Below are 20,719 nucleotides of genomic sequence, written 5' to 3' on the forward strand. Positions count from 1 at the left end.
ACACACAGACTGGGGTAAAAACAAATTACAAAGCTGGAGCAGCAGCAACAGCAGCAGCAGCAGCTCAAGCTTATAAGGCACTTTGTTCCTGTGTGGAGTGATTGGACTTAAAACTACGGAGAGAAGTAAAGGAAGAATTCCAAAAATTCCTTCATTATTGACTGTCAAATCTGTTCTAAATGTGGTTCCCTTTCTGTGAGAACTGTGGCAAAGAGAAACAAATTACTACATCTTTCAATGATGCAGAGCTACAAGATGGCATTTTGTTACACAAAAAACACAATTACAGAGAATATTTAAGTAAACTCAGCATGGATATGATACTTTACTGATGATAAAGTACCACATTTAAAATCTATAACACTCTCAAACCAAAACAAAATCACTGTATATTGTACCTGGTCTACTGATTTCAGTAGCAACGGAAGTGTGAATTATTCACAACCTTATGAAATTTTATGACAGTAAACCAAACATTTTCAAACATAAATGATATAGTGAGCATGTTAATGCGGAAATATGACTAAATTTTATGCTAAATGAATATAAGTGGGGGAATAGCAATAGAGTTACTACTCTTTATAGTTGAAATGCAAGAAGTAAGTCTATGGAAAATATGTAAATGTTACAACTGAAGTAAACAGAGCTACCGGCAAAAGAATTTAAATATATATAACCAAACTATTTTTCATAAAAGGACAGACTGTTTAACATTAATTAGCCATATTTCCACATGACTGCCACTGATACTTTACAGCAGTGGACCCACAACATATTTCATACATTCTTACCACTATTGTTGTCATCGTTGTTATCATTATCATTGTTACTACTAAAATTACTCTAATTTCAGACACAGCATAATTCCATTCACATTTGTGCTTGATGCTCAGGAGCACATTTATTGCTGGTTTCCAAATATAGAGTAGCTATACAAAATTTTCCTACAGTACTGCAAGGGCTGATTACTACGCAGGTATTCTCAGATCAAAACTTTGTATGACAAGATGACCTCACAAATTTTCAGGTGCTGCAACCTCGATTTCACCAATTCAATCAGCAAACTGATAGGTGTCACCATCCATTCCACCTATCCCGCCAACTGAAATCAACACAAATTAACAGAGATCAGAAGGTGCATTAAGGAAATATCAGTCCTGGCTGCAATTTAAATGTCCCACATTAAGTTTTTAGATATGAGCATCTACTAAACATACATCAACAAGTTGGCGTGATCTAATGCAAATGCTACATAAAATTCATGGCTGAAATACGTGTCTTCCTCTAAAATGATCAATGAATGTTTTGAACATACATTTTCGTACAACATATATTTAGAAAAGGCAATAAATATTGACCAACCATGTTAAGCTGGATAAAAGACTTGCCTATCAACACACAAGGTGGGATCAGCTCCATCGACAAATAAAATCTAATCACATTCAATCTTTACATACCAGATTTCCTTCTTTACTTGCACTGAGTAAAGAGCACAAAGGAATAGCATACAAGCAAATATAACAGGAAATGGTAGAACAAGAATTAACCATTGTATGTGATAGTTGGGATTCACAAGCTTTAGAAAGCAGTGAGGTGCCACAGAGGGTGGATGCACACGTGCTGCAGGTAGTAATCAAGAGTGACAGTAAGGCTCTCATTCCTTTGTCCAGCTTCCACTTTGTCTTATCCCTTACCTAGTTTTAGCACTGTAGCATTGTTTAGCATTTTGAATTTGAAAGCTAGCTGATGGCAAACAAAATGAGGTGCTACAGAAAGTACAACTCCCTTAAAGAATTCTTTTCAATCTTTGAAGTTACAACAGGGTGATGCAACTGCCCCTGCCAACATTGTTTTATGCGACACGCAATGTTATGTCTGGCTTTCATAAACCACATGTTAGATTTTCATATTCTCTCACTCACTACACATAAACTATTAGTCCTAAATAAAAAATGAACAGGACCATGATCTCATGTACCAATCATTTCCTGTCACACATCTGCAAATGTGCACCTCCTGCTAGCTTTTTCGCAAGTAGTTCACTGTGTCATTATGTTTGAGTGATTGAGAGGGCCAGATGTGTTTAGTGACCAGCTGAACACAACACAAAATAGAGCTCATTATAAAACAGCATTTGTTCATTTTTGAGTGTTATGCAAGAGCCCGATTCGTGGAAAACGTGTGTGGAACTATTTGCACAAGAATTGAAGGCTGGAAATGTTTCGGCAAAGCCTCCAGCAAATTATGCAATGCAAAACTTTGTGGGAAAAATGGCATCAAACAGACTCTGCAAAGATTAAAAATTACTGAGTGAAGAAAATCCTGGAACCAATTCCAATGTAATCTCAACAACATTTTGCTGTGCAAATGGGAACTAAGAAATCATTATGTTTAAACATTAATGAAGAGGACCTGCATATGTATCTGCAAAAATTTACTGCTGTGCATGAGTTATAGCATCCAGGTTAACTTTGATGTGTTAAGTTCCACCGATGGTTTCTGAGCGAAGTAGAATCAGGATTTCTGGATCCTCAGTTTTTCATTTCTTCAGATGAAGCCCGGTTCATCCTATCAGTGTATGTGAACTCAAAGTACATACACCAGAAAATCTCCATCACTACTTTGAAGATCCACTGCATAATCTCAAGATTGGTGTTTCATCATAATATTTGCTGTCCACATCATAATAAAATTCTTTCGCCAAACTGTTCATACAAACTGATATGTCCAAACACTGCTTAGTCCATAGTGGATCAACTCACAGAAGATTAACAACTGGCTGGATATTTTCAGCAAGATGGAGCAACAGCACACACCACCTTGACAACCTCGTCTCATATGCATGAAGTGTTCAGTGAGGAGAGGACAATCGGCAGAGGCAGTGCAATCTCCTGAAGACATACATCACTTGATCTATATCCCAGTGATTTTTATCTGTTGGGCAAATGAAAGCGCCAGGTGTACTCAAATAATCCCCACACACTGAAGAGCTGCAGCAGAACATCTAAAATTCTATTGTTGCCACCCCCAGAGCAGAGCTGCTATGTGTGACTCAGTTCTACATCATCACTCAATGGTAGCCATTTCTAGCATCTTCTGTGATGTTCATTAACAAAAGTCAATCCTTTATCTTCTCATTGTAAACATCTTGGTCAGTTTCATTTTGCCCACCCTATGTTTCAGCACATATGTGTCTGTGGATTGAGATCTCATCATCTAAGTTAACCCTATTGTTTGCTTTTCTGTTACGTGTGTGCGTGATTTCGAGAAAATGATCCTTGACTGTGTCAAGAAGCTAAGCCTCCTGATTGTGAATTTTAGTGGTTTCTATGCTGAGCTATAGTCACAACGCCATTTTTTAGTACGTGTCTCTAGAGTCGTCAAGTAGCTTGCCATATCATGCTTTATTGCTTTTGCTGAGAATTTTGCACACTGATACGCAGTGTGTTTCTTTACAGTATTATTTCCCTTGCCTGGCAGTGGAACATCAATTATATCTAAGAGTATAAAAGGATGAGAGGAGCTCTAGGTCCTTGTGCTACCTCTGACCTAAGTGCAAACACATCAAAGGATTCTACTTCTAGCATATTTTCATCCACCCTTTACTGGCTCAGACGAGATTAAGGACAGAGTTTCAGTTGGAGAATAATAATAATAATAATAATAATAATAATAATTTGTGTAAAGAAAACTTGTGTTAAAATGACATGTTCCACATCATTACAAAATGTCGTATTGATGATCTATGGAACAAGGACTAATGTATGTATGTATGTGCAACTTAAGATAATGCCATTATACCACACCATATTAGAGACTTGCCTTACATTTAGGAACAGGACAAGAATACATTCTACTCAGTTGAACCTTTCAGTGAGTCAAGACAGCTTTTAGGTTTCCTTTGTTTGTGCAGCACATTTTTGTTAGATGTTCTCAATTTTATGTCAACACTTTTAAATATCAGAGCTGTTTTGAAGACACGGTTTTATTCAAATGTTTACACGTTTTGACTATATTCTTGGGAGAAATGTTTCTCCTATATTTACAATCTCTTGTTTTGTTATGTCTCTGAAATTTTTCCACAATTTAGTTTCCTGACTTGGACTTAACCATTTACACTACTATCCACATTCTTTTGCAAACAATTTTTTGTTTCACACGTGCTTACATCACTCGATTGCTTTTATCACATGAGAGTCCTTTATCTCCCTTACTGCCTAAGCAAATCTTTATTAGCAATTCAGATGATATAAAAATTAAAATTTCTTTGAAGTACTTTATTAAGAAGCTACGCTGTTTTCTGAGTATACTATCAATTATTTGTAGTATCAACTCGAGAACATCTGGCAGAGGTCTGTTCAAGAAACTACTGCTTCCCAATACATTTATTCCGTGATGATATTTGTCATACATTATGTACATATTTTTCAAACTAACAGCTCAGGTTGTGGAATCAGTACTAAAAGTAAGAATAATCTTTATAAAGATTTAGTCACATTCAGGTGTACATTATGCAGAAACACACATTTTCAATAACTTCTCAGCACCCATAAAAAGTTTAACTACAAAAACATTCACTTGAAGTGGAGCCTAAAGGATTTATTGGTGGTCAACTACTTAATTCAACCAACTAATTTATGTTTTGTTAACAATAGCAAATAACATCACTGTTAGGTAAACTCTGACTTCTACATATCTTTAGTGCAGCAACATGACAAATTTAAATATGTATTGCAAACTGATTGTTTATTTGATGATAAATGGTTACAATGGCCTAAGAATTACCTTATGCATCTCAGTTTATTGTATATTCACATGTTTAGTGACAAGTTTGTTCTTCCTTCTTATATGAAAATATGTTCAAAATTCTTTTGACTTATTCCATACACGACAACCACTTTACTTAGAATCTGTGGAATGGACATAAGCCCATCTCTTTTATTGTAAACTTTCCCCTGCGGCTTCACCTGCTTATGTGTTTGACGCATATACGGAACACACCTCCTCTTTCCTCTCTCTGTGTCCATCTCTTCTTCCCCCTGTCTGTCCACCTCATTCTCCCGTCTCTACCTGTCTATCTCCTCCTCGTCACTCTCATCTACAAGTGGCATGCTATAAGTAATGCAACACATCTTATTTCTTGGCTAATTTCCACTGAAAAATACAAAAAATGTTCTAGGACTTTGTGGAAATTTCTGCTACAGGCCCCTATAATTTCATGAAGTTCAGATAGGTGGCAGCATTATAAAAAAATGGCTCTGAGCACTATGGGACTCAACTGCTGTGGTCATAAGTCCCCTAGAACTTAGAACTACTTAAACCTAACTAACCTAAGGACATCACACACATCCATGCCCGAGGCAGGATTCGAACCTGCGACCGTAGCGGTCGTGCGGTTCCAGACTGTAGCGCCTTCAACCGCTCGGCCACTCTGGTCGGCCGGCAGCACTATAGGTAGCCTTCAAAATGACGTCTGTAACAGAAGTGCATTCCAAGCAGAGTTGTCCTTAAGTTTCTTTTGGTGGAAAACCAGAGCATTGCAGACATCCAAAAGTACTTGCAGAATGTCTATGGAGACCTTGGAGTGAACAGAAGCACAGGGAGTCATTGGGTGGTGTGTCTGTCATCATCACAACAAGGTTGTACAAACCTGTTAAATCTCCCACATCCTGGCTGGGCAACAAGAGTTGTGCTATCCTAAGGAAACTGAAGAAACAAGTTCAGCGTATTCATCACCACAAAAATGCAGACAAACTTCTCCTCCTCCATGACAACACAAGGTCTCGTGTAACTCTGCCCTTATGAGATCAGCTCACAAAACTTCACTGGACTGTTCTTCCTCATCCACCTGTCTGCCCCAATGAAGGCTGCACTCCACGGGAAGCAGTACTTGGATGATGGGGAGGTTACTGATGCAGCAAGATCTTGGCTCCAACATTGACCAGTAGTATGTGGACATACAGGCCCTCCCAGTAAGGTGGGGTACAGCTGTTGGATTGAATGGAGATTTGTTGAAAAACAGGGCTTAGTAACCAAGAGAGTGGGAAATAACATGGTGTACTGGAATCTTGAATAAAAACAACCAGCTTAAAAAAGTGTTGCATTACTTATTGTAAGGCCCTCGCATTATTTACAAGGCTTAAGTACTGTTTTTTTAAGCATTCCCTGATATTTTTTCTTAGCCCCTTAACTTAAAATGCTGAATTATCTCATTTTCATTGTTTTAAGAGAAATTTAAAATCCCAAGTATACTCAGGCAACTTAAGGAAAGACCTTTGAAACAATAAAACACTGCTTTTATCTGTTTCAGCACTGATAGTTGAGTGTTCGGCTGATAGAGAGCGGTACTACATTTGTAGCTTGACTGCTGGGTTTTGGTTGAGGTGGTTACCACCAGTTATCATCTTTACTGTGTGCAACTTTGGACAGTAGACAACAAAACTCTTGCTTTCAGACTGTCTCCTGTATTCTCATTTACACAGTGCTTTCAAAGAAAGATGGCTACAGTGATCCTGAATTTGACATAGAATTTAATGGTCCTGAAAGTGAAGAAGAATGTCATGTTACTTCATTAAATACTCTAAGTGATGATCATTCATCAGTTGAGTGACAAGTGCTTGCCAGTAGTATGAGATAAATACATCCACTGTGCTCCAGCCAGTTCCTATAAGATTTAAATTCACAGTAAACCATTGTGTAATACACAGTTACACTACACAGAAACAACAAAATGACATCAAGTTTCAGGATATCCTCGTCAAAGTCCAGTGCACAAGTATACTCGAAATTTTATTATTGGTGATCTTCAAAATTTTGTAACTCACTATTTTGAGCTTTGAAAGCTGTCTTTATATGTCTAGATATAATGTCATTCATTATAGGATGTTATTCATTAATAACAAAAATATAATATTTTGGAGCATAACATAAAATATTGTTATGTTAAGGGGTTAATGGTGAATCTATCGAATTTTATCTGTATTCTCCTGAGGTGGTATCAATGGTTGCGTTACAATGGATCTGAGCTTAGGTACAGCTGTCTGTTTCATGTACACAGCAGTAATGTCTTACAATGAAGTGAGTATTTTGAGAGAGGTGCTATGGGATTAGCTCAATCTAATTCTTTGTGTAATTTCTTGTACTTTCTTCTTGGTTGTCCTTGAAGTGATTCTATTGACTGTGGTGAAGATGATCAAAACTTTATATCATCTCTTTGCTATAACTTTAATTATGCTGCCTCATACCTGGAGGAAGCACGTTGCAAGTTATTAACTCTGATGTTGTGTCTTTCTCTCAGTTGTTCAATTCACCATTATATTGTATCTAAATTTTAGTTGAGTTTCTCATGAATAACTTTGACAACAATCACACCAGTTTTTGTTACATACATGCTATGTACGCTGTGTGATCAAAAGTATCTGGACACCCCCAAAAACATACATTTTTCATATTAGGTGCATTGTTCTGCCACCTACTGCTAGGTATTCCATATCAGTAACCTAAGTAGTCATTAAACATCGTGAGAGAGCAGAATGGGGCACTCCGCGGAACTCACGGACTTCGAACGTGGTCAGGTGATTGGGTGTCACTTGTGGCATATGTCTGTACAAGACATTTCCACACTCCTTAACATCCCTAGGTCCACTGTTTCTGATGTAATAGTGAAGCGGGAATGTGAAACGTACAGCACAAAAGCGTACAGGCCTACCTCGTCTGTTGACTGACAGAGACCGCCGACAGCTGAAGAGGTTCATAATGCGTAACAGGCAGACATCTATCCAGACCGTCACACAGGAATTGCAAACTGCATCAGGATCCACTGTAAGTACTATGACAGTTAGGTGGGAGGTGAGAAAACTTGGATTTCTTAGTTGAGCGACTGCTCATAAGCACACATCACGCCGGTATATGCCAAATGATGCCTCACTTGATGTAAAGAGCATAAACATTGGACGATTGAAAAGTGGAAAAATGTTGTGTGGAGTGATGAATCACAGTGCACAATGTGGCGATACCATGGCAGTGTGTGGATATGGTGAATGACCAGTGAACATCATCTGCTAGCGTGTGTAGTGCCAACAGTACAATTCGGAGGTGGTGGTGTTATGGTGGGGAGGAGGCTTGCACCCCTTGTTGTTTTTCATGGCGCTATTACAGCACAGGTCTACATTGATGTTTTAAGCACCTTCTTGCTTCTCACTGTTGAAGAGCAATTTGGGGATTGTGACTGTATCTTTCAACATGATCCACCTATGGTGGAGTTGTTACACAACAATAAAATCCCTGTAATGGACTGGCCTGCACAGAGTCCTGACCTGAATCCTATAGCGCACCTTTGGAATGTTTTGGAACGCCGACTTCATGCCAGGCCTCTAAGACCGACATTGATACCTCTCCTCAGTGCAGCACTCCGTGAAGAATGGGCTGCCGTTCCCCAAGAAACCTTCCAGCACCTGACTGAACATGTGCCTGCGAGAGTGGAAGCTGTCATCAAGGCTAAGGGTGGGCCAACACCATACTGAATTCCATCATTACCGATGGAGGGCACCATGAAGTTGTAAGTCATTTTCAGCCAAGTGTCTGGATACTTTTGATTACAGAGTGCATATGGGACTAGCATATATACGACACAAAGGGGCAGTTTTTTTGGCTCCTGTCCACGATATTTCTGTCATTACATATTCATCCTCATATATTTTTATCATTACATATTCATCCTCAATCTTGTACAATCAATAACGTGTGGTAAAGGAATAAGAAAGAATTAATAAACACTCAGAAGATTCCTACAATGCAAATTAATACATCACACTTACAGCATAAAGGGCACTTGCAACATATGTGACAAAAGAGAAAATTTTGTTAAGAAATAAAACCTTCTCACCCAGTGCAAAATGTACAAGTTTTAATATTTTGTTTATCACAATTCCATTGTCAAAAACCTGACTTTCATGGCAAATATGCCACAATAAATGTATGAAAAAATTTAATGTAAATATGTGGATTAGCTCTTTTGACATGTCTCTAAATGGTACAAATTTTAGATGTGGTTTATGAATTATTTGATGTGGGAGAACCTTAACAGTTGTGAATGATGAGATAAGCAATAAAATTGATGCAATAGCCAAAAATATCCATTGTTCATCAATAGAAAAATAAATTGTGAATCAAAAGATTCAGGTAAGCGTGAGACGAGTGAAAATAATCATTCATGGCTACCTGGACACACAATATATGTATGCAAACTGACAATGTATCTAACATTTTCTCAGAAGCAATATTACAAGTAATTCACAAATTTTGAAACTAACCACCATGGTCAAAGAGTTGTTTCCTGTAAACTTGAAAAACTTGTAAGATTATGAGTCAATTACTTCTACCAAGGTATCGAAAGCAATGAAAATGTCAAGTTACAATTCCATGCCCAGAAAACAGTTGTGTCAGATGAACATGGTGTTATACTGATTAAATACCTTACAGAAGGTATTATAAAAATCACAAGGACAAACCTAGAGGTTACAATTATGGTTGCAGACAAGCACTGACTTTGGAATGTATTTTGTAGCTTCAGCTGATTATAAGCCTAATGCCCTCTCTTCTTCCCTCACCACCACTACGTTTCATGAGAGCATGTTAGTATGACTACAACATATACTTATCATATCCTTCATCTTTACACTTTCTGACTTCTTTCTTGTTTTTCATATGAAGAAAATTTTAAAAGCTATTTTCAAGATGACAATGAGTTGGTGCATGCAAAAGACTATGGGCTTAAAAAGACTCTAAAAAGATGCCACTATAGGTGCTTACAATATTCATAAAAGCAAATCATTAAACTGTTTAATATGCAGTAAGTACAAGTCTTTCCTATGTTTAAAATTTCCAGGATATTAGAAGCAAGATGAATTTGGTAACTTCTTCAATCTGTCTTATGCCCCTCTTTAGTACAACAATGAAACACTTTACAAAATGTGTGTGTTAACATGAGGTGCTTACTATATTCCATGCAATATGGGTAGAAATCATCTAACAGCCAACTTGTCATTGATGGGCTACATAAGGAAGAACAGCTCATCAATACTAAATGAATGTGAATCTTGGCATAACACTGGCAGTAAATATTCTAAAGTCGGAAGAGGAGTCAAGGATTGGAATAATTTACCAGAGAATATCCTCAGTCCAATCTCAAACAGCATCACTATATTGACATGCCTCATAAACCAATGGCAAAACATTCTAGTTAAAGGAAAATAGAGTAAGTGCAAAATTATTTCAATCTAATGGATAGTCAATTATTTCATAATGCTACAAGGGGTGTAATATAGTTATATCATATAAAAATGGAATGTTCAGTCCTCTGCAAAAGCCATGTGTGAGCAAAAATCATCCATCCACATTTTAACCTGATTCACAAAAGGGAGATAAAGTACGTGCAAAACAACTGAATAGTAGCACCACTTCTCCTACTCTACTAAGTAAAATTAAAATACATCAGCAGATAAAGCATACTGAGAGAAACAAGCAGGACAAAAAATTCTGTACAGAAGGATCACGGAATGGGGGAAGGGGACAGGGTAGAATTACATGATGAGGAACTAAGATTATGCAATCATGTCCATAGCCTTTAAAAAGCTAAACCTCTCCATACAAAATCTATGATTTCTGTGTAGATAACCTGATAAAATCAAACAAGTTATCTGTCACACCAAAAAAAGCTAAATTATCTCCAAAAACACTAAAACATGTTAATCAATATAGTCTTGCTTTATCAGACAACTTAGCACTAAGGCAAAGTTCAACCAGTATTCAAATGAATACTGTCATAGAAATTGTGAAGAAAACTGGTCTACAAATTTAAGCATCCAAAACATAATAAATTACCAACATTTTATATGTACTGCAACTGCTAAAACCTAGTTGTCAAAAAGTAAAAAGAAAAAAAAGTAGTCTGCAGACATCATTGAAGCCAGACGACTAAATCAAGACATTAATTATTTCAAATACTCCATGGATATCTACAATTTAAAAACGTCATAAACTGACTGTATATGGTAGTAACAGAATTCCAAGCATTGTATGCAACAGAATGGACTGCTAGCCTCAAAACAGGAGAAATAGAGGGAATAGAGATGAAGAAAGGGAGAAAAGTTATTTAAATAGTCTGGTGCCAACAAAACTGTAAACTGAAATTACATACTACGAAACAACAAAGAGAAGAGGGATCTACATATTCTACACACATCAAAGCCAAATGAAATGCATGGAAAATTTTGACCAAAATGGGGTTGGTAGTCATCAATATTGCACCTTTCCAGGTGGCAAGCAGCAGAATGTCTCCCACACATGGATGGTCCTGGAGAAGTAGAACATCTGGAGTGGAACCAAACTAATAAATAGGTAGTGTCTGTTTTCCATGTTAAAGGTGGCTACAAACAGGCTCTTATCTAGGTAATGGATGGCTGATAATTAATGTAGATGAGAACAACATACTATCCCACAAAATTTAAAAAAATAATTAAAAAGTATTTATGGTGCAGGAAATTCAAGAGGGAGATGTTTACTGACCGCTGACTTTAGAAGACAAGATCCAGCAGAGGAGGAAACAACAGGCAGCAAAATAACATATATCATACCACAACACCCTTGGTGCAAGTGACCAAGGGACATTAGCAAAACTGTAACATGGTACCTCTTAGAGAAATGGTAGCTAGGCATAAGAAGGATTAGCTCGGGCACTCAGTGTGCATGCGTGGGGCTTTAATTCAACATGCCGAGAAGGTTGTTCCAGCAGCTACTGAGAGAAAATGATTCAACCAGCTGCAGACTGTGTCCCACATTGTAACAAACAATACCCGTTGTCTGAGCTCTGTAGTCATACTTACATCATTTAGCGACTGGTAGAGAGTGATGAGAGGTCCATTCTTGCTCACAGAATTTCAACAAAGATCAGAACATGCAGCATTGTCCTCAGAAATGAACATGACCTCCTGGTTCTGAGTTGAGTGAAAGCCCTAAACCAGAGACTTCATTTGTTCTGTAACACCAAACTGTGACTTTCTAGACTAGTGCCATAGGGTTGAGAACTTTTAGGACCGCCTTAAATGGGTCAGGGGTGCACCACACAAAAGGGACATGGGGTGCACAAAAGGTGTTTTTAAGGTGACCCTCAACCAAGTCCAAATACTGATAGCTGTACAAGATGTTGAAGTATCAGCCTAAGCATTTTATCAAACAGAAACTGCACTGAGCCAAAGGTACAAAACATTAGTTATAGAATCCAGTTCAAGAAATTAACAAAGAAAAGGCAGTGGTATCTATGTTGTTTGTTATTTAAGCGATGACTAATAAATAACAAATAAGTATTTGTGTAAACAGAGAAGAACAATCCCTTTATCCATGAATAAATTAGTGCGAATGATCTTTGAATAATGCACATCTCCGCATTATTGGTATTAGAAGAGGTAAGGTAAGTGCTCACAAAGCAATCTTGATGAGCAAATCTACAAACATCAAGAAAGTTTTCTAAAACTTCCACATGAAATGTGCTGTTTTATGGGAGCACTGCTGCAAGTATGGCTGCTCGACGACTGATACCGTCTTAGGAGAAACATTACTTATCTAACTGCAACTTCTGCACTCCTGGCCTAATCACTTCCAGTCACTGAATTTTTGCGCGGTGCAGGCCTAGTAAATCTAGGGCCTGCGATTGTCATGCTCCAGCTTCTTTAAGCAGTTACTTTAATATATGATACATTCACATAGTATACTATTATATCAAAGATATATATCAAGATATGTTGCAGCAGTAACATATATATATAATCAAAGAGCCTCCCCCCCCCACCCCCTCGGGGCTCGACTGTAGACACGGGTATAGGTACATCTTATTATTTGTCCACAATGCTTTTGGTTCTTAGGACGAGGAATCATCGCAAAATAAATGAGTCAGAGACTGTATCTGTATGGGTTAAAGGAGCTCTTAACTGTAGCAAGATTAAAGTTGTTGGAGATGTCACACATTATTATAGAAATTAGAATAAATTCCTGTTACCTGTCCTTCATCCGTATCTCTATCAAATAAAAAATTATATTAAACAGCAAAAAAAGAACCCCAGTGGGTCGTGGTTAAGGACCCATCCCAAACATCCCTGTTACTGAATCACCAAAAAACACTGACACCTACCCCTGTCTTTGATTACATATACGAGGGTAATCATAAAAGTGAGGTCTCCTATTTTTTTATAAGTCCATAGACCATTTTATTTCTACAATGGTTTACATCAGTTTACAGCTTGAACATTTAGCTATTTTTTAACATAATCACAATTTCTGTCGATGCATTTTTGTAGACACTGTGGCAGTTTTGTATGCCCAATATCATACCATCTCGCTGCCATGCTGTTCAGAAAGTTATGAACCTCTTCTTTCACCTCGTCATCAGAGCTGAATCGCAAGGATCACAATTAATGCTGACAGGTACTGTGAGACTCTGAAAAAACTCAAACGGGCAATTCAGAACTGGAGAAGAGGAATGTTGAGCAAGGGCGTACACATTCTCCATGACAACACTCGCCCACACATCGCTCAGCAAACCGTTGCTGTCCTGCAACAGTTTCAGTGGAACATACTCACCCACCCACCCTATAGTCCTGACTTGGCGCCCAGTGACTATTGCCTGTTTCCTAGGTTAAAAGAACATTTGGCCGGAAAGTGATTCAGCTCTGATGCCGAGGTGAAAGAAGGGGTTCATAACTTTCTGAACAGCATGGCGGCAAGCTGGTATGACATGGGCGTACAAAAACTGCCACAGCGTCTACAAAAATGCATCGACAGAAATGGTAATTATGTTGAAAAATAGCTAAATGTTCAAGCTATAAACTGATGTACACCATTGTACAAATAAACAGGTCTATGTACTTAAAAAAAAAAGAGGAGACCTAACTTTTGGGAATACCCTCGTATGTATGTTCCTGCTGCAGCATATTCTGATATATATCTTCAATATAATAGTATACTATGTGTATGTATCATACATTAAAGTAGCCACTTAATGCAGCTAGAGCTCTTAAAATGGCGTCAGTCATCGAGCAGCCGCACTTTCAGCTGTATCAACAGACTTAGAGAATGCCACATTATTATAGGAGGAGAAGGTGTTCGCACCTGACAGTGTATTAAGCTGTCAATAACACTCAGATTAATACTAAGAACAGTGTACAAGTGATTTTGCACGGCCATTCAGTGTTTTGCGGATGTGTACTGAATTTCCTGCTTATGAATACAGACGTGCTTTGTGGAGGTAAGAGTTTGACAAAGAGTATATATATAAAACAAATCATTCTTTCCACGAAGGATATATTGATGTACCACAATAAGTCAGAAATGTTAAAGATTATTAATCTTATGATATTAATTTATTAAATTTTGAGACACTAGTGCTTATCATCATGCAACAAGACAGACAAATTGCTCAAACATGATTTAACCTGCTAACACTTTTAACTAGACTGCCACTAATTCTTGAGATGCCACGGTCTTCATTAGCTTCAGAGAATATGCCTACTGCAGCTAGTAGCATAAGTGGCACAAATAATGTTTAAGTGATTTAGGCCTTGATGTCTGATAATGAGCACTAGTGACTCGAACCACATCAGTAATAATTTAATGTCATAAGATAAATAATCTTCAACATTGTCTCTGGTTGCAATACATATACAATGATGAGCTAAAACATTATGACCACTGCTGCCTGGGGGCATTGCAGGATCATGAAATAAGTACAGCACAGATGAATGGAGAATCATTCAAGCAATGATAATGGTTGAAAATGGAGACGTCCACTGACATGAGAGACTTTGACAAAGAATATCAAACCTAGTAAGCTGTTCACATGCTACTGTCATGAGCATCTATAAAAGTGGTTGAAGGATGGTGAAACCATATGCCAGGAATGGCCAAAAACTCAACTCACATGCAGTACTCATGCACACGTGCAAATCTCTCTCATTTGATTCCAAACTTCCCACTACATGGTGCCACATTGTCTGAGCAGGAAGAGGAGACGGCAGGAGGGGGGCGGGGGGGAGGGGGGGGGGCTGGGAACGCATCACATGCAGTGTTGTTTCATATTTCTTTTTTTTTTTCACACTATAAAGACATAATAAAATTTATATCTCACACTAAAGACAACAAAATTACAAAATTCATATTTGGCACAAATTTTCAGCATACATACAGACACAGACAGTTTCACAGATTTTCCTCACTCAGGTTGCCATGACCGAGCGAGGTGGCGCAGTGGTTAGCACACTGGACTCGCATTCGGGAGGACGACGGTTCAATCCCATCTCCAGCCATCCTGATTTAGGTTTTCCGTGATTTCCCTAAATCGTTTCAGGCAAATGCCGGGATGGTTCCTTTGAAAGGGCACGGCCGATTTCCTTCCCAATCCTTCCCAAACCCGAGCTTGCGCTCCGTCTCTAATGACCTCGTTGTCGACGGGACGTTAAACCCTAACCACCACCACCACCACCACCAGGTTGCCATGTAATTGTGACTCACTTAGTTCCGTAATTAAATAATGCCTTTCACGCACATAAATTGATCAAAACATTTATATCATGTTTGTAACCTCATTATGAATATGTGGCGACTCATCCCCAGCAAAACAATGTAATACTCCTGCACACTTTGAACATAAAAGAATTTGTCTTTTAAACAGGAATTACATCTGGAGATGTGCAAAGACATGTTAAACTAAAATGGCAACTGGTCTCAACAACATCTCAAAAGCAGGTGTAAAAATGGCAGCATCCTCAAATGTTTTATTTCTGTAATTCTTTCAGTGCCATAATGGATTGTTCAGAATTCACAGTTTCTTTAACATCAGTGAGATTAGGGAAACAGACAGTGCTCCTTATAAAAGTTGTCTCTTCCACAATCAATTTTCTTTTTAAATGGATTCACTTTCATCACAAAATCAGAAGGATTTTGGTTCTCACCTTGCAATGTCTTACTGAGGGCAGTCTGCAGTCAACTTTACTTAAAATGTGGGGTCTGCTATCCATTCTTGATCTATCAATTTTTGTTCTTGCTTTGCTTTTTCCTTCATAAATTTAACAACAGCATATCTTAAAAACTCATTCCCAGCATGTTCTTTCACTTAAATTTGGAAATTTGTGGTAAGATCTTATGGGACCAAACTGCTGAGGTCATTGATCCCTAAGCTTATACACTACTTAATCTAACTTAAACTACAACTTCTCCACACTCTTTGTTCAATGTCATCAAAAACTGTTGACACTGACAATGTAATAAAGCGCGTACCTTCAGAAGATTTACTATTCACACCAGTAATTCCATCATGTGTTCCGCATCTGCATATTTAACACAAAGTGCTTCTCGATGTATAGAAAACTGAATTCTGTAAAAAATCATCTGTTGATAATTATCAACTAAGTCTTTAAATTCTTTCTGCATGATGTTTTAATGCCATTTCATAGCAAATTTGCAGTACCCAGAACTGAAGAACGTTGTGCCAGCCAAAATAAGCCACACCAAATGCTAGAAGAAAGTAATGCACTGCACTGTTAAATGAAATGTAGCACCATACCAAGAGGGACCAACAAAGGCCAAGACATACCGAGACCAGCCAAGCTCTGTCCTACACGCGAGCAGCAAATTGTGCAAGTGTGAAGTTTGCACGCCATGGCCAACCCTGCGATAACCACACCTCATCACAGAATTTGGAGGTCTGGGGCTTGCCAATTCTGTAAAGCAGGTTTGAAAGCAAGCTGTGGCAGATCTGATGAAAGAGTAGAATGCTACTGCAATCAACAGTGTTTCAGGGCACACCATTCAGCACACAATGTTGAACATAGAGCTCTACAACAGATGACCGCATTATATTCGAATGATGACCCACTGACATGGTTACTTACAATTGCAGTGGGCAGAAGATCATCAGGATTAGACCATGGATTAATGGAAATGTGTTGCCTCATCAGATGAATCACAGTTCTTGTTGCACCAGGTGGACGATCCTGTCCAGATACACGATTATGGTGGTGAATGGCTGCTCAAAACATTCATCATGTAGGTTGGTCAGGGCAGAATTAAGATGCAGGAGCATTCACCTGGGCTTCCATGGTATCTGTAGCAGTAATCGAAGACACCACAACAGCTGTGAATTATGTGAACATTATTGCACAGCACCTGTGACCCTTCACACTTAATGCCTCCTTCAGTGACTTTTTATTTGCCTTGCAAGTATATTGCATGTTTGGAACTTGTACTGTTGACAGACACTATGTTTAGACACTGATGCATAACAGGCGTTACCAGGGACACCATCATCACTCATTGGCAGCATGCACAACAGCAATGGTGGCCCTGCATTCAACGGAACTTGCTTGCATCCATGGGTCATGTGTCCATCAAGTGCCCACATATATTCCTCAGGCTGCTGTGTATTTAAGTGGCTGCTCAATCTCCAGCATGCAGCTCTTCATTCACTTCTAGGCCAAGCACCAGCATTATCCTGTGGCCCATCTGTTGGAGCTTCTCGCTGAGTCTATGCGGCACTGCAACCACCAGGTGTGACACTCCACATCAAGTGACCAGAAATCTTCATTCCTGCTTCCTCCAACCCTTGGCTTCCCACGACACTGTGCCAACGTACCAGTAGTGCTACTGTGAAACATTTGACTGTGTACTTGTGCAAGTGTGATCACTCAACCGACATAACTACATACTTTGATTTTGTTCCTCATATGATCAAGGATGATCATTTCAGCTGTTATTCCATTTGATGTTGAACTTGAATTTGTTGTGATGCTGTAATAAAAGTGTACTTAAAGGCAACCTGGGAATCATCACTCGTCAATCTCTCATGTGTGTGCAGTTACATCTAAGGACAAAAGTTGGTGATGAGGGTAAAAGCAGCATTTTCCAGCACTGTCACCTGGCTTCTCAGCAATTGGACCTGGCTCCCGCTGTGTCCAGCCTGGTCGCTGTCCCATGGCTGAACTCGATGCTGCCCCAACCACTTCAAGAAGTTGCAGCCCTGGTTGACCATCCTAGCAAACACATTGGAACACTTAGTGTCTCTCCTTCTGGTTAACTTATGACACATGCTTTTTCTTGACTCCGTTGGTGCTTCATCATTTCTCCTTCCCACAGTGTGGATCTTTCTTGTACCCTTGTGCAAGCCACTTTTGTTGCTTTGTTCCTGCAGTGTAGATCCTTCTTGTGTCCATACGCATGCCATCTTTTCCATTTCTCTCTCATGCCCCTGTGTCAGTTTCTTTTGTGGCCTTTTTCACATTCCTCAAGTTTTTTTCTCTACTTGTCTTTTCCGCTCCCAGGCTCCAAAGTATGAAATACTGCTCAGTGTCTTTCATAATTCTGTGCCATTATTTTAATGTTTCTGGGCCTTTTTGGTTGTCCTTGTTTCTGTGCCCATGGCACTCATACAACTCGACTCCATCTCCACCCTCAGGACACATCCTTTCCACTTTTTCTGCTGTTTTCACACATTTCATTTCTGGTGATCACTGCACCATGACACTGTGACTGTCGCATTGATGTGTTTCTGGCAGCAACACTGGCTGAGTTCTGCCTCCCAATGCCATCAGCATTCCAACAACTTCAAGCTGTCCATCACACTGTCATGTTTGCAGCAGCCACATTGGCCGAACTCTGCTTCCCAGTGCCATTGGCACCTGCTGACACCACACTGTTGCATTGCACATAGTGTCAGCAGTCTCACTGGTCCAGGTCTGTCTCCCAGAGGAAACAGCACCCCATTTCCATTGTACCTTCACACCATCAGCTGAACTGGTCGAGCACACTTTCCCAGTGCCACTGGTGCACTGTCAACGGCCACACTATTGCACGGGTGGTCGAATTGGTCATGCCTTATCTCCCTGTGCCAGTGCCTTGTCAGCCATCACACCATCAGCTGCACTAATCAAGGCCTGTTCCCCCAATGCTGCTGGTACCCCATTGGCACCAAGTACGCCACTGGTATCTTTGCTTCTCATTGTCCACATTGGTCTAGCACTGTCTCCTACTCCCGCTGGTACCTGCCAATGTCTTTACTCCACTGACTGGTTCCATGGATTTCCTCATCTGTATTTAGCAGTGTATGTGCATCTCACAGATTGGCTCCATCAGTCACCAGGTTTGCTTCCACTTGTCACTGGCTGCTCCTCTCTAACCTTGTGATCGCTCCTTCCAGGATTGCTCCACCAGCCGGCCACATATATCTGTACCTCTAGTGCTAGAATTCTGCTGCATTATTTTTTTTTTATTTCAGACTAGCATTACACCTCCTTTTTTTGCAGCCAGGCCCCGGCTACCCACTGCCTTGTGGACACCACTTCACAACCTCGGTCCCTGGTCTGGGAGGACAGGTTCACAGCCACCAAGAGCTCCCCTTGCTCTTGGATATCCTCTGCATTGACCCAGGGGAGGCACCTCTTCTGGCAGATGCCCACAGGCACTGCAACCTCCTCCTTCAGTAGGTCCCACCATCTCTGGCCCAAAGGACGGATTGCAGGAACTTTTGGTTAGCGTCAAGCTGGCTCTGTCAAATTTTCCTTAAGGGAGAATAAAGATCTAGTATCTGCCCATTGGTCAGCTACTCCTGTTCTGGCACAATGCCTGTGTTCAACCACAGACATTTTTCTTTTTTTCCTTTGGAGACTGTTTATGCACCTCTCTAGTACATCACATGTACTCACTGTTTGCACACTGATCCACAACAGGTGCCACCAGTGGTATCATCACTGCTCACAGGCAGTGCGCACAGCATCAACAGCAGCACTGCATTAGAGGGAACTAGCTTACATCCACAGGTCACATGTCTGCCAAGCACCTGTGGATATCGCTCCACCTACTGTGTGTTTAAGTGGCGGCTCAAACTAAAGATGGCAGCTCTTCATTCACCTCCAGCCCAAGCACATCCTGCAGCCCATCTGTTGATGTTTCCCACTGAGTCTACACCACACCATGACCTCCTGGGATGATACCCCACATCAATTAGCCAGCAATCTTCATCAGAGCCTCCTGCTTCCTCCAATCCTTGCCTTCCCAGGACACCCTGCCACTGTAGCAGTAGTGCTACTGGGAAACATTGACTGTGTGCTTGTACAACTGTAGTCATTGGACTGACATACCTACAGACTTCAATTCTGTTAATCATATGATCAAGGATGTCCATTTCAGTTGTTATTATGTTTGCTGTTGCAGTTAATTTTGTTGTAATAAAAGAGTACTTAAACACAATGTGGGAATCATCACACACCAACCACTCACGTGGGTGCAGTAACAACTAAGGACACAAAACTGATGGCATTCCAGGAGGATAACTGACTGAATCACAAATCCAGTATTATGTTGCAATGGTTTGAGGAGCATTACAGTGAACTCACATTGTAACCTCTGCCACAAAATTCAGCTGATTTTAACTAGATGAAACATATCAGAAAGACTATCAGGCACCAGCTATGCCCACAAACCACTGCCCGTAATTTATTACATGACCTGTGTATAGAGCAAACCCATGCTACACAAAAATCACTGCTTTCGAGAGGTGGATCAACATGTCATTAACCAAATGGTCACAATGTTCTGTTTCATCAGTTTACATATCCTTTATTATAACACAGTTATGGAAAACTAATCTACCAATGCTCATTCTTTCCATACACCATTTGAG

General features: G+C 39.6%; 1 protein-coding gene across 1 annotated transcript in view; it reads right to left on the reverse strand.

Annotated features, from left to right (window-relative positions):
- Positions 1–438: 438 nt before the first annotated feature.
- The window catches only part of LOC124722302, a 422,581-nt gene continuing 402,300 nt past the window's right edge, over positions 439–20,719 (reverse strand). Inside the window, exon 12 of the mRNA XM_047247484.1 lies at positions 439–1,102. The gene's annotated coding sequence lies outside the window, so the exon portion shown is untranslated. The remainder of the gene's footprint in view (positions 1,103–20,719) is intronic.

Source organism: Schistocerca piceifrons, chromosome X, assembly GCF_021461385.2.
Source record: "Schistocerca piceifrons isolate TAMUIC-IGC-003096 chromosome X, iqSchPice1.1, whole genome shotgun sequence".
NCBI classification, from domain to species: domain Eukaryota; kingdom Metazoa; phylum Arthropoda; class Insecta; order Orthoptera; family Acrididae; genus Schistocerca; species Schistocerca piceifrons.